Raw genomic sequence first — 12,883 nt, forward strand, 5'->3', positions numbered from 1 at the left:
CTAACTTTTTGTTGGTTCTACTGCTCTAAAATTTGATTTAAGGTGTTATTTTAAAGTTGGTTGGAGCAGTATTTTGGAAGAGTTCAGCTGGATCCCAGCCTATACTCTCCCATCTTCCATTCTGTAGTATTTTACTAAATCCTGGGCTCTTTCTTTGAATAATGCTGACATTTTGATAGCTGGCAAAGATGAGGACCTTATATTATTCCAACTTGGAAGAAAAATTACTAATTCTCTATTTCTGCTTTTGAAATTAAAGATTGAGTTGTATTTTTAAAAATCTAATTCTAAGACCACATCTGTACACTTCTCATTGACATCTAATTGAATTCCATATTCACAGTGTCAGTGCAAATGGTCTTTCAACTTCCCAAATTATTTGCTTTCTGATTTAAATAAGCTTTATTCTATTTAAGTTATAAAGTTATTAGCTGCATAAAATAGTTCCTTTTTTGAGATGTCTCTAAATTTGTGCATTTCATGTTTCTTTTGAGCTACTGCAATTCTGTTTTGTTCATACAGCACAGTGCCTTCTTAGGCACTGGCACACTATGCTGGATTGTTCTGTGACAGTGTCTCCCATATCTCACAAATGATTCCAAAATTCTTCAGAGGGACCTTGAGAGTGTCATTGTATCACTTCTTCTAACCTCTATGTGAGCACTTGCCTCATGTAAGTTCTTCATAAAATAGTCTTTTAGACAAACATATGTTTGACTTTCAAGCTACGTGGCCAACCCATTGGAGTTGCACTCTCTAGTAGAATTTGAATGCTTGGCAGTTCAGCTTGAAAAAGGATCTCAGTGTCCGGTATCTTATCTTGCCAGATGATCTTCATAATCTATCTAAGACAATTCACATACAAGTGATTCAGTTTCCTGGAATGATGCTGATATACTGTCAAGGTTTCACAGGCATACTACAATGAAATAAGCACAATGTCTCTATAGACCTTCAGTTTGATAAGCAGTCTAACCCCTCTTTTCTCCCACATTTTCCTTCAGAGCTTCCCAAACACTGAGCTAGCTGTGGCAATGCCTGCATCAACTTCATCATCTATGTGTGCATCCCTGGAAAGTATACTGTCAAGGTAAGTGAATTTATCTACAGCATTCAAAATTTCTCCATTTGCTATAACTGATGGTTCCACATATGTATGGTGCGATGATGGCTGGTGAGGAATCTTTGTCTTCTTGGTGCAATTGTGAGGTCAAAATTAGCACAAGCAGCAGAGAATGGATCCATACTTTGTTGTATCTCAGCCTCAGAGGCTGCATTGAGTGCACAATCATCTGTGACCAAAATCCATGCACCAACTCTCCCTCTACTTTAGTCTTGGCTAATAGCCTTTTCAAGTTAAATAATTTACTATCAGTACAGTAGCTGACCTTGATGCTGTTTTTATTTTTGTCGAATATCACTGAAAACATAATGTTAAAAAGCATGGGAGTAACCACATAGCCCTGCTTCACTCCATTGGTGACTGGGAAAGCACAAGAGCATTATCCACTGTCCACAATCCATGTAAGTATACCATCATGATACTGATGTATAATACTGATAAACTTTGCTAGATAATTAGACATTTAAAAAGGTAAACAAAAAACAAACAAATAAACAAACATCAGTGTAAAAGGTTATCACAAGCTAGAGTAACTTAATTGGTTTCTTATTTTATCCAATCTATCCACTGACTGGTTCAGAAACCACTGCCTGCCAGAGACTCTTGTTAAGAAATCTATAGATAGGTTTCTTCCAGGTCTTTATAGGGGCTTTGAATTTTGGGCTAATAAATTAACTTACAATATTACATTCACATGTGCCTGCAGCCCAACCAAATGGCTTCTTGTATTCATCTCATTGGGGATGTATTGCATGGTGGTTAGTGAGCATGAGATTCAGACCAACATCTGAGTCTTAGCCCTGGTGTTGCCCGTCTCATTGAAGTATAAGATTTCTATCTCTAGCTTTGTGTTATATCTCCTCTTAGAAGTAGGTGCAGCTGTCGAAATGGACATCTAGCCTTGGTCAACTTTTCACTACTAATAAAATCCTCAGAAAGATGTATGCTCCCTGTAAAGCAATGCCAACAGGAAAAAAATAGTACCCCTTTCATCATCCTATATGTGTATTTTGCTCTGGTCTCCTTCAGACAAAAGAAATTTAGGGAAAATGACAAATGCCACCCAATGAGTTGGGGGAAGATATAGAGCACCATGGGAGGTTGTTAATGTAGGTACAAATTTTATCTTATGTGCATTCTGATTGTTCCTGGGTGTATGATCATTCTACCAAGGTAGATTTAGTTTCAATCCTCACTTTGCTGGCACCAAATTGTTGGGGATTTCTCTTAACCTCTTGGGAGATGATTACCCACAAGTTTCAGTCCAACAATCATAGCTCAAAGATAAGAGGCCACGCTGAAAGTAAAGAGATTTAATAGTGTGCTCAAATCTCTTCTTACTAATAGCAAATTCAGATTCCTAAGGTACAGATTTGATTTTTATAAGCTTTCAGACTCACTTAGAGTACATAGCCAACCAACAACATTCTCTATCCACTTAGGATAGAAAAGTAAAGCATTTTATAAGAGAGGGAGAGGTAGAGAAAGAGGAGGATAAGCCAAGAGAGAGAAAGGGAGTATTTGGAATGCAACTTGAAGGATTTATTAGCAAAATGAGAAAACCTTGCCCATTCAAGGGAATGAGACAAAGGGAAGATAACAAGTGTTTTTATAATTGTAGAAGCAATCCTTTCAGACAAAACTGCAGTCTCTTATCTAAGAACTGAAAATAGTTATTACAACAGTGAATAAGACCATCAGTTTTACCTTTCCTCTTGCGTAGAGGTCTGGGACTTTTTAATATTATGCCATCAAGTAGTGGTGGTGATGGTGGTTGTGGAAGTAATCCTTATGTTGTAGTTCACTAAAATGTTGCAAAATCATTGTATTTCCTATTTTTCCAGCATATTCATTCCCTTTGATGGAATCTTAATAAAGCTGCCCCAAGACTCAATATAGCCACTGCCCCTAGCTAGCCACCTCCCCCAGGTCCAATTCACGTATTGGACCAGATGTGACCTTGCACTCAACAACTATCCCATCATCCATTTTAGCTCAAGACGGGACCACAATATCTCACTATCTATCTTGACTAGACAGGACCACAATAGCTAACTAATTAGAAAGCAGCACGACCAGGATGTTTGACTACAGAGCCATAGAAAGGACCCAAATCCTTTAGCAAACTCCTCCTACCTTTTTAATATTCATAGTTTCTGTTTTGTAATCAGCATTATTACACTATAAAATTGCCTGTCTTGTCTTACTAAGCTGCTGGTTCCTCTTGGAACTTAGCTTCCTTCATGAGATGTCTCAATCTCAATAAATGTCTATACTTGGATTAGAGATGGTCTGACTCCAAATTCTTTGAGATGGTTCCACCACAACACATCATGAAACTGAAACACCTTTTTATCATTTTGGTTATCCATGTAGTAACTAGGAAAGCTAAAGATTTGTCAACATAGTGAGTGGCCCCATTCTCTAACACTTCCCAGGTGACTTCCCCCAAGATCTGGTTCCTTCTTCCCTTTCTTCCTCTTGTTCTATTTCACTATTATCATTGGTGGACATTTCATGGTTGTTAGATTTTCAATCTCCTAGCTAGCTATGTTGTAATGGTGGATAGTAACGTTTACCAAGATCCAACAGGTCTGTTTGGTATCTTTACACTCATCCTCCATTGTCTCTACTTCCTGGGGCTGTTAAGCAAGGCTGGGATGACATGTTTATTTTCTTAAACTTTTTTTTTTGTGAGCATCTTTGTGAATTTATACCAGAGGTATGAAGGCTACACACTCCCTGGATTGGAACTTAGGTATGTGGCCCTGGTTTCTCTCAGATAACATTCTAATTGGGTACATTCCCAATTAAGGCCCATTAAATTTTTTGTGAAAGGAGGACTTCTATCTTTGGGGATCCTCCCCTATACTTCAGGATCCAGATAACCAATTACCCCTATATAGAGAACATGGTTTTCCTTTCCATTGTTCTCTACTCATGTACCCCCAAGAAGTGGTCACTACTCACCATCAGACAAAACACATGCCTGAAGTTATGGGGAAGTTACAGGCTCATGAATAAAAGGGACTTGATAGGAGGGAGACTCCCTGTCACTGAGGCATGGGGTTCAGGCCCTCAGCCCTTACTCTCTTTGGTGAGGGTGGGAATTCCTACCAGTGAAGATGCAGCTGCCAGGGGTTCTAGTCCAAGCGTTGGTCAGTGATTCACTGATCTAAGAGGGAAGGAATTACTTACCACCAAAGTATGAGGCTCAGTGACCACACTTACTTTCTCTGTAGAACCCTGAGGGCTGCCTATCTCACTCCACACAGGTTTAACTGCTAGGAAACTTAGTGTCAGCTTTAGTCTGTAACCTAAACCAAAGGGAGTCATTGATGGTCCAAGCTAGATGCTGACAGGAAGAGATAATTTCAAGAGGCATTACAGAGGCTTTATTATATTGACACTACCTCGAGAGCTTGGTAATGTATGTAAACAAAATCCAGAGGCCAGTAATACAAGCTGCAAAATCTTTGGGAAGGAATGGAGAAGGGTAAAGAAGAGGAATACCCAGGAGGGAGGGATCCCACTCAGGAAACTAGGTAATGCCTGTAGGAAGAACTGGTCCCTGGGCTCCAGCTCAGGATGGGTAATAAACATACCATCAAGGGCTGGCAGTGATTGCCCTCTGATTAGGGATGTGAGTGGAATTTTTATAGTGCTCCTCGAGGACATTTTCCCCAGATGGTGTCTCAGGGACAAGGGGGAGAGTTTAAATGCCAAAGTAGTTTTTTTTTTCCTTGAGACAAAGGGATCTCCTGAAGTTCCTTAAATAAGCATAGAAAATATCAGAACCCTGCTTAAGGAGGTCTGTTTTGGTAGTTGTTTGGAGGATGGGTTGGAGAGAAAAGAGACTAAAATCAGTGAGAACAATTAGGAGGCTATTAAAGTGATAGAAATGGGAGGCAATAAAAGTCTGAACTAGGCAAGGGGCCATGTGAATGAACAAAAGATGTTGGGGAGGTAGAGCTACAAAATTTGGCAAATGTTTGGATATGAGAGGGAGCAGGTTGCTAGAAGGATAAGAATAGTTTTATTCTGAGGTTGTAAGCTTTAGTTTCTAGAAAAATGTTGATGTCCTCAACAAAATAGAGAAGTTAGACGGATATGTTTAGAGGAATGTTAATGAGTTTCATTTTGGACACATAACCTCTTTGAATTTTAGTTTGCTCACCTAGATAGTGGGAACTATAACAATTTTGGTCCCTAACTTAGAGGATATTGATGATGTTATTTAAGTGATAAAAATCTGTAAAAGGCTTTGCACAATTAAAAGGTTTTTTTAAGTGTAATTTATTGTCTAGTTTAACCCTCACCTGATGAATAATCCCTTTTCTAGCAAACTTGATAAATTATCATCCAGTCTTTGCTTGAAGATTGTCAATGAAGGGCAATTATGTTCTGCAAAAACTCATTCCTTTTTGGACAACTCTAATTGTTAAGATATCTCTCCCTCTCTCCCTCCCCAAACCCTCTTTTCAAGTCTAACCATTGCTCTGAGTTCTATCATCTGAAGCCAAATAGAGCAAGTTGAATCCCATGTTTAATGTCCACGCTTCAAATGCTTGAAGACAACTATTGTTTCCTTCTTGCCTTCTCTTTTCCAGGCTAAACAACAACAGATCTTTCTATCACGAGGGAGCTAATTATCTATTTGGCTTTGTGCTTCAGATTAGCACTGTTCATAAAGCCAAATGACTGCAGAGAGTTAAAAAAAAAAAAAAACTTACATAGCTCTCAGTCTTAGAAAACAGGAACCTCAGGGTTATAGGTCAAGCATGTGAGTGGGACAAAGAAAACAAGATGGTGAAGAGAACAAAGAGAATTTTTCTCTGCATCTGATCTACCCCCTCAGATCTCTGAATCATGAGCTACCCTTGGCAATATAAAGACCCTGCCAAGAACAGGGCAGCTGAGACTGGGAAAAGTACCAGCTTTTAAGAAATCCAATGTGTATTAATTCCTGAGTTCTAATCTCATGTTCATAATTCCATTATCTAGTGACCATTCTTATTGGCTATCTGAATTTAAAGTCATTTGGAACAATGTTGTGTATTCTATACTCCTTTGTCTTTCTCACAAGAGGAGGTTGTTGATAATAAACAAATTGAACTTCACATTCCCTAGAATTCCTGGGCAGCTTGTATACCTTCTGGGGATTACCTGGGAGAGAGTTGAGTAATACTTGTTATATTATGCATTGTTTCATTATTATTATGTATTGTTTACTTGCTTCCATTAACTCTATGTCCATAATTAACATGATATTCACTATCCAAGCAAGTTTTATCCACGCCCTAAGGGGAAAATTCCATTGTGCCAAGGTCATGCTATTAGTAATACTCATTGAAATATATTAAGTTGGCAGGGGTTTGTAGTTTCTGGATTTCTGGCACTGAGAGCAGATTCTGGTTGTGTAAATCAATAATCCATACACCTAAGATATCAGTTAGGTATTACATTGAAAAGTCAGACAGAGATGAGAGATATTCTCTGTGGACCATAGAGAGCTCAGCACATTCTCCTCACTTTTACCTACCTGAATTGACATGCATAACAGCAAGATGAATGTGAGACATTCAGTTCCAGATTCTTCTTACTGATAATGATTAGGAAGGACAGTGGCCATCAGTGCTACTTGGTGGTTCAACTTCCACTGATTCCCATGAGACATGATCTCATTCCTTCCTTCCTTGAATAATCCTGGTTGCCATCCTTTGGATATTTTCAGAGTTTTCAGTGTCTTTCCTAAATTGTGGAACATAGAATTGACCACATCATTGTAGATGTGGTCTGACAAAGGCAGAGTATAGCAAGCCTGTCATTTTCTAATTCCTAAAAACCATGGCTTTCTTAAAGCAGCTTGAAAGTCATAGTAGTGAACATTTATATACCGGCTTACATTTTGCAAATATTATCTCATTTGATCTTTATTACAATCCTTCAATTTGGGTTCTATTATTATACTTATTTTATGATGAAGACACTGAACTGAAAGAGGTTATGTGACTTGGGCAGTATCACACAACTAATAAGTGTCTGAGGATGGATTTGGATTCAGATCTACCTATTCAGCCCTAATCTCTTAAACTGGATTTTCCATAGATATCTTAAGCTCAACATATTCAAAACTGTTTTATCTTTGTTTCCCTCAAAACTCTCCCACCTTCCAAATTTCCCTTTTACTGTCAAGGACACCACCATCCATCTTATTAGTCACTTAGGCTCACCAAGCTAGCAGTTATCCTTCACTCCTCACTTTCTCTCACTCTCCTCAAATCCATTTAGCAGCCAAGTCCTATCAATTTTTCCTTTGGGACATCTCTCCTAAACATCTCTTTCTTTCCTCTGACACTGCTACTGCCATGGAGTAGCCACTCATCTTCTAACACCTAGATCATTACCATGGTCTACTAGAAATTTCTCTCCTTCATGTTCCAGCCAAAATTTCCCCTTCTGTGAAAAGCTTTTCCTGACATTCTTTAATGCCAGTGCCTTCCCTTTGCTATTATCTTCAATTTGTCTCATATATATTTTGCTTGTGCATAATTATTCTCATGTTGTTTCCCTCATTATTGTGAGCTGCTTGAGAGCAGGAACTGTTTTTTGCCTTTCTTTGTATCCTTGGCACTTAGCACAGTGCTAGGATTATAGTTGGTGTCTAATAAATACTTGTTAACTGATTGGGATATTTCTAACTCCAAGGCCAGGACTATTTTGCCACCTTTCTTACTAAGATTCCATTGGTCCTTTTGCCTGCCACATACTGAAACTGAAATGAACTGAATTCTTTAGATATTTTATCAGAAGAACTACTGTGTAGCCATGTGTTCCCAATTTTGTATTTGTGATTTTATCCCTACTTCATATTGTCTCATTAGTTTTATTTTTTTGTCTTTTATTGGAAGCAATTGGGGTTAAGTGACTTGTCCAGGGCCACATAGCTAGTAGGTGTCTGAGGTCAGATTTGAACACAGATCCCCCTGACTCCAGGGCTGTTATGGCATCCACTGTGCCACCTAGCTGCTCCTACCTCATTAGTTTAACCCAATATTCTGATTTGTCAAGATCATTTTAGATCCTCAATCTCTCATATATGAGAACTCTTCCTCCAAACTCTGTGTCATCTGTAAACTTGATAAGAATGCCATCTATTCATTTATCCAAATAATTGATAAAATAATAAATAGCACAGATTCCTTGGATCTGGAGAACTGCTTCCAAGTTGATATTAAGTTACTAATGACTGAGTTTTCAGTACAGCCATTCAACTCCAGCTGGGCAGCTGTAGCAGCTAGGTAAAACGGTGGATATAATGCTGGACCTGGAGTCAAGAAGGCCTGACTGAGTTTAAATCCAACCTATAAGCACTTAGTAGTTATATGACCCTGGACAAGTCATTAAATCTCTGTCTGCCTCAGTTTTTTCAACTATAAAATGGGGATAATAATATCATCTAGATCATGGGGAATGTTGTGAAGATCAAATGAAATATTTTTAAAGCCCTTAGCACAATACCTGGCACATAGTAGTTGCTTAATAAATATTCATTCCAGCCAGCCAGTGTGATGTTTCTGGTCATGATAAGAACTCATTTGCATATATTTCTAATATTTCAATGAGCAGAACAGGAATGGATTATTTATCTTGTAACAATTTTAAACTGATCAACTCATAATCAGCATTAAATTTACAATTTATAAGTCATCAATTGATATTTTACAACTGTTTCCTAACTGCTTTCCGTTATTGAGTGCTTATAACCATTCTTAACTTTTTGTTTAAAAAAGATATATACTGATTAAGTGAAAATAACATTGACACCCTATAGAACTGTTCACTGTAGATGGCAAGGCAGCTAATAGCCATCACAATTACACACATGTAACTTAAAATGCACTATGTATTTTCAAATAATAAGAAATTTAATGTAAATCAATGGTGAGTTTTAATACTAGTATGATATCATGATGAGAAGTGAAGCATATAGCATTTAGAGAATTACAACTTCTATTTGTGGCATAGACTGAATCTTTATTGGAATATAAGAACTTGTTTGGGTCTGTATATTTTTTAAGGAATTGTATATTTTGGGTTGTTTTGTTTTAGGGCAATGCACAAGTTAAGCCCAATTATTTTCCCCCTCTTTCTACACATTCTATAATTGTAGAGGGGAGAATAGTTGCCCCTGAGGCCCATCTATAGCTCAGGAGTGAAATGGAATATGCCCAACTTGAGGAACAACTGTTTCTATTCCTCATAGCTGGAGACTTAGTCATACTATTGGCTCCTAGGTTTGCAAGGAAAGGTCATAGGGAGCAATTAGACCAGCTACTTCACTCTAAAAATAATGGTAGGATTTGATAGCAAGCAATATGGGATATGTAAGGCATCTCAAATCCTTGGTTGACTACAGTACTACATTTTTCAGCCTTTTGTTTCTTAGCTAATTTTATATTATTAGTAGGATATATTATCAGATCAACAATTCTTTATGAAGTAAAACTATAGATAGTAGCAGTGAAAACAGACGTGTGTGATATGAAGTCCGAACAATCTTGTAAGATTAACTTGAGGCCACAGAGGATTAAGAAAGATCATTTGTCTAAGCATCAGGAAAATGGAATCTTAGTTTGGAAGTGAGGCTTTGATAATTTTCTAGCTGCTTTCTAAGGCAAAGATTTGTGTTAAACCCCTAGTTTGAGTTTTTTCTTCTCCTTCTCAGGCACCTTTTTAAAAATAGAATTTTTCTGATTTTGGAGAAGGAGGGGTATGTTAAGGAGTTAAAAAATGGTACTGAGTTATGTGCTATTTGCTTTATGTTTGCATTTTTTAGTGCTGGTCCTATCACTATCTACTTATAACTGGGAATGGCACAACTCAACACAGATTTATTAAGGTCCTACTATGTACAAGCCATTATATATCAGTTTCTTCATTTGCAAAATGGAGATAATCATATTTGCTTACCAATCATAATTGTTGTCCAGGATGAAATGAGATGTTAACTGGAAAAGCTTTGAAAAGTTCAATGCTTTATATAAATGCTAATTAATTCTAATGTGTGTAAATGAATTTATAAATATTGCATTGTGATAGACAAGTGAGTTACTAACTTTGCTAACATCCTACTTCAACTTCTCTAGATGTCTGGCTGTGAGATTTGCAAGCAAGAGTTTTAACATTTTATTGATTGAATTATTGACTTCCTCTATTTTTAATACTACTTTTCCTCTTTCTATTCCTGTTTCTTCTCCCACTTCTGTCTTTTGGGTTAGTGATAAGGTACAAATCTAGATTTAGAAGTAACCACAATCCAGTCTAATTCATTTGTTTTTCAAACAAGGAAACTAAGGCCCAGCATGTTTAATTGACTTACTCAATGCATTGCAAGTAGTAAGCAATAGATATAGAATTTGAACCCAAGTCCCTTAACTCTAAAGCTAGTGTTTTATGCTTACTATGTTGCCTCTGCTAACTATGTTTACATAGTAACAAATATGGATATTTAGAAGCATTTGGATAATTCACCAAATTTTTAAGTTATCACCATTTATTTATGTTACATAGGCACAGCTTGAGTGGAATGAAGAATAATGCAATAAACTTAAAAAATAACAAATCTTGAAATTTTAAATATGTATTTTTTCTTCTCCCTGTTCACCCTAAGTTTTCAATAACATGCCCCTAATATCTTAAAAACCTTGAGTTTTTTAAAAGACAATTTCCTACAAAAATCATTATAAAAATAGCTCTTGTTACTTCTCAAATAAATGAAAAAATTACTGTTTGTTATATGCCAAGTAGCATGCTAATTGGTAGAGCTACAAATACAAAAACAAGTTGGTCCATGACCTCGAGGAGCTAACATTCTCTTAGTGGGAGATAGCATATACACTGAATTTTACCCAGGGAAAGGTGATTTGTTTGGGGAAGTCACAGGGATGGTGGGTAGAAAAATAGGGCAGTCAGTTGATATGAGCTTTTTCAGTGCAGATCAGAGGTTATATAAATCTATTGCCTTATTGAGCAGAGAAAAGGATGGGAAGTAGGGAAGAGAAGTACAGTTATCCCTTCCACATCATGACTTTCTCCAACATGGTTTTGATACATTATGAAGCAGCATAAGAAAAATGGGAATTTTGGAGCAGTTTTACAGAAACAGATGACACATGAAGGCCAGAAAATGACACAGAGCCTGTGACCAAATATTTAACCCAAATTTTATAATAAGGTACTGTAAACATCCCATAAAAGAAAAAAAAATCAGACTTCTCTGGTGTGAAGGGAGGGGCAAAAAAATCTACCCAGATTTTCCAGATCACTGGAGTGCCACACTTCTAACCCTTGCAAATTGGAAAGGCTAACTGTAAGAGCAAGAGGGAAGAGTATAAAATGACCTCATTGAAGATGAGATTGCATGGTCCCAGGAATGTTGAACCAAGTGACTTAGCTCTTTCTGAGATTCTTATGGTCTGATTTGAAGGGCAGAGCAGCAGTATCAGTATTCATGACTGATAGACAATCTTTACAATCAATAGATAGTGTGGTGTAGGGAATACTATGCCATATTTTGAGTCAGACATCCTTAGTTCAGAATCTGCCTCTACTACTTACCTGTGTGACCTTGAATAAATAAAGTGAATTTCCCAAGGTTCCTTCTGTTTCTACCTTGATAATCCTATGATCATTTTGGTGATGATGTATTTGGTGAGATACATATAATTTATATAAAGGCAGGGACCTAAACTATCTTTCTTTTTCAGCACAGTTTTCTACGCAGAACAAAAAGTTAGAAATATATTTGTTGTTGTTGCTGTTGTTGTTGTTGTTATTATTGGTGATACTGAGTGTATGTTAAGATTAATAAAATATATCTAACCCATAAGATCCCTGAAGATCAGAGCCTGTCCCAGGAAAATTGGAAAATAGTAGAGCAGTGCCTTCTTCTCCTACTGTCTCTACCACCATTCCATAATGATACCCTTATTCTGCTCTCAGCCAGATGTCATTTTGGAAAAGACCTTTTTGAGTAATTTACACTAAGGTGTAAATGATGGTCTTGTGTCTAATTTATTACATCATTATTTACTCATTATAGAATCATTAGCACTCTGAATTTGGAAAGGATCTTAGGGGCAAGAAAGGAATTATCTTTTCAATAAAAAAAATAGGTTGCTAAATAGTGGAATTTGAAGCTGATGGGTGAGATTTGGGGATGAATATTATGTTCCCTATTGATCCTCAAATCATATCATATCAAATCGTATCACTGCCTATGTTAACTAAAGATATCCTTAATAATGGTATGGTATTTTAACTTTTTAAAAAAAGAATTAAAAAGAATAATGTTATTTTTAATGAACCAATATATAAAAAGGTGGAGAATTAAAAGGTGTATTGTTGGAAGCTGTTTCTAGAAAAGTGCTATATGAGATAAACGATGTTTTTGTGCTTAGTTAAGGCATCACTACTTCAAGTTTCCCACCTTCCAATTAACTCAGCTTGATTTAATATGTCAGCTGTACCTGGTTAGTGAGTTTGTAGTTTTTGTTTCTGTGATAATTCATTTGTCAGCTTTTGTTGGTACAAAGTTCATTTTGAACATGGAGTTGTTAAAAGGAATTTTATCTACAGATAGTATTATTCAAGTTTTTCAAAGCATGGCCAAAAAATGACATCCTACACTAAAAAAAATACTGAAATTACTTTCTCTTTAATATATGAAACTATCTCTAAGAGAACTTTTTCTTTGTG

Source organism: Vombatus ursinus, unplaced genomic scaffold (genome assembly GCF_900497805.2).
Source record: "Vombatus ursinus unplaced genomic scaffold, bare-nosed wombat genome assembly UNPS02014792.1, whole genome shotgun sequence".
NCBI classification, from domain to species: Eukaryota; Metazoa; Chordata; class Mammalia; order Diprotodontia; family Vombatidae; genus Vombatus; species Vombatus ursinus.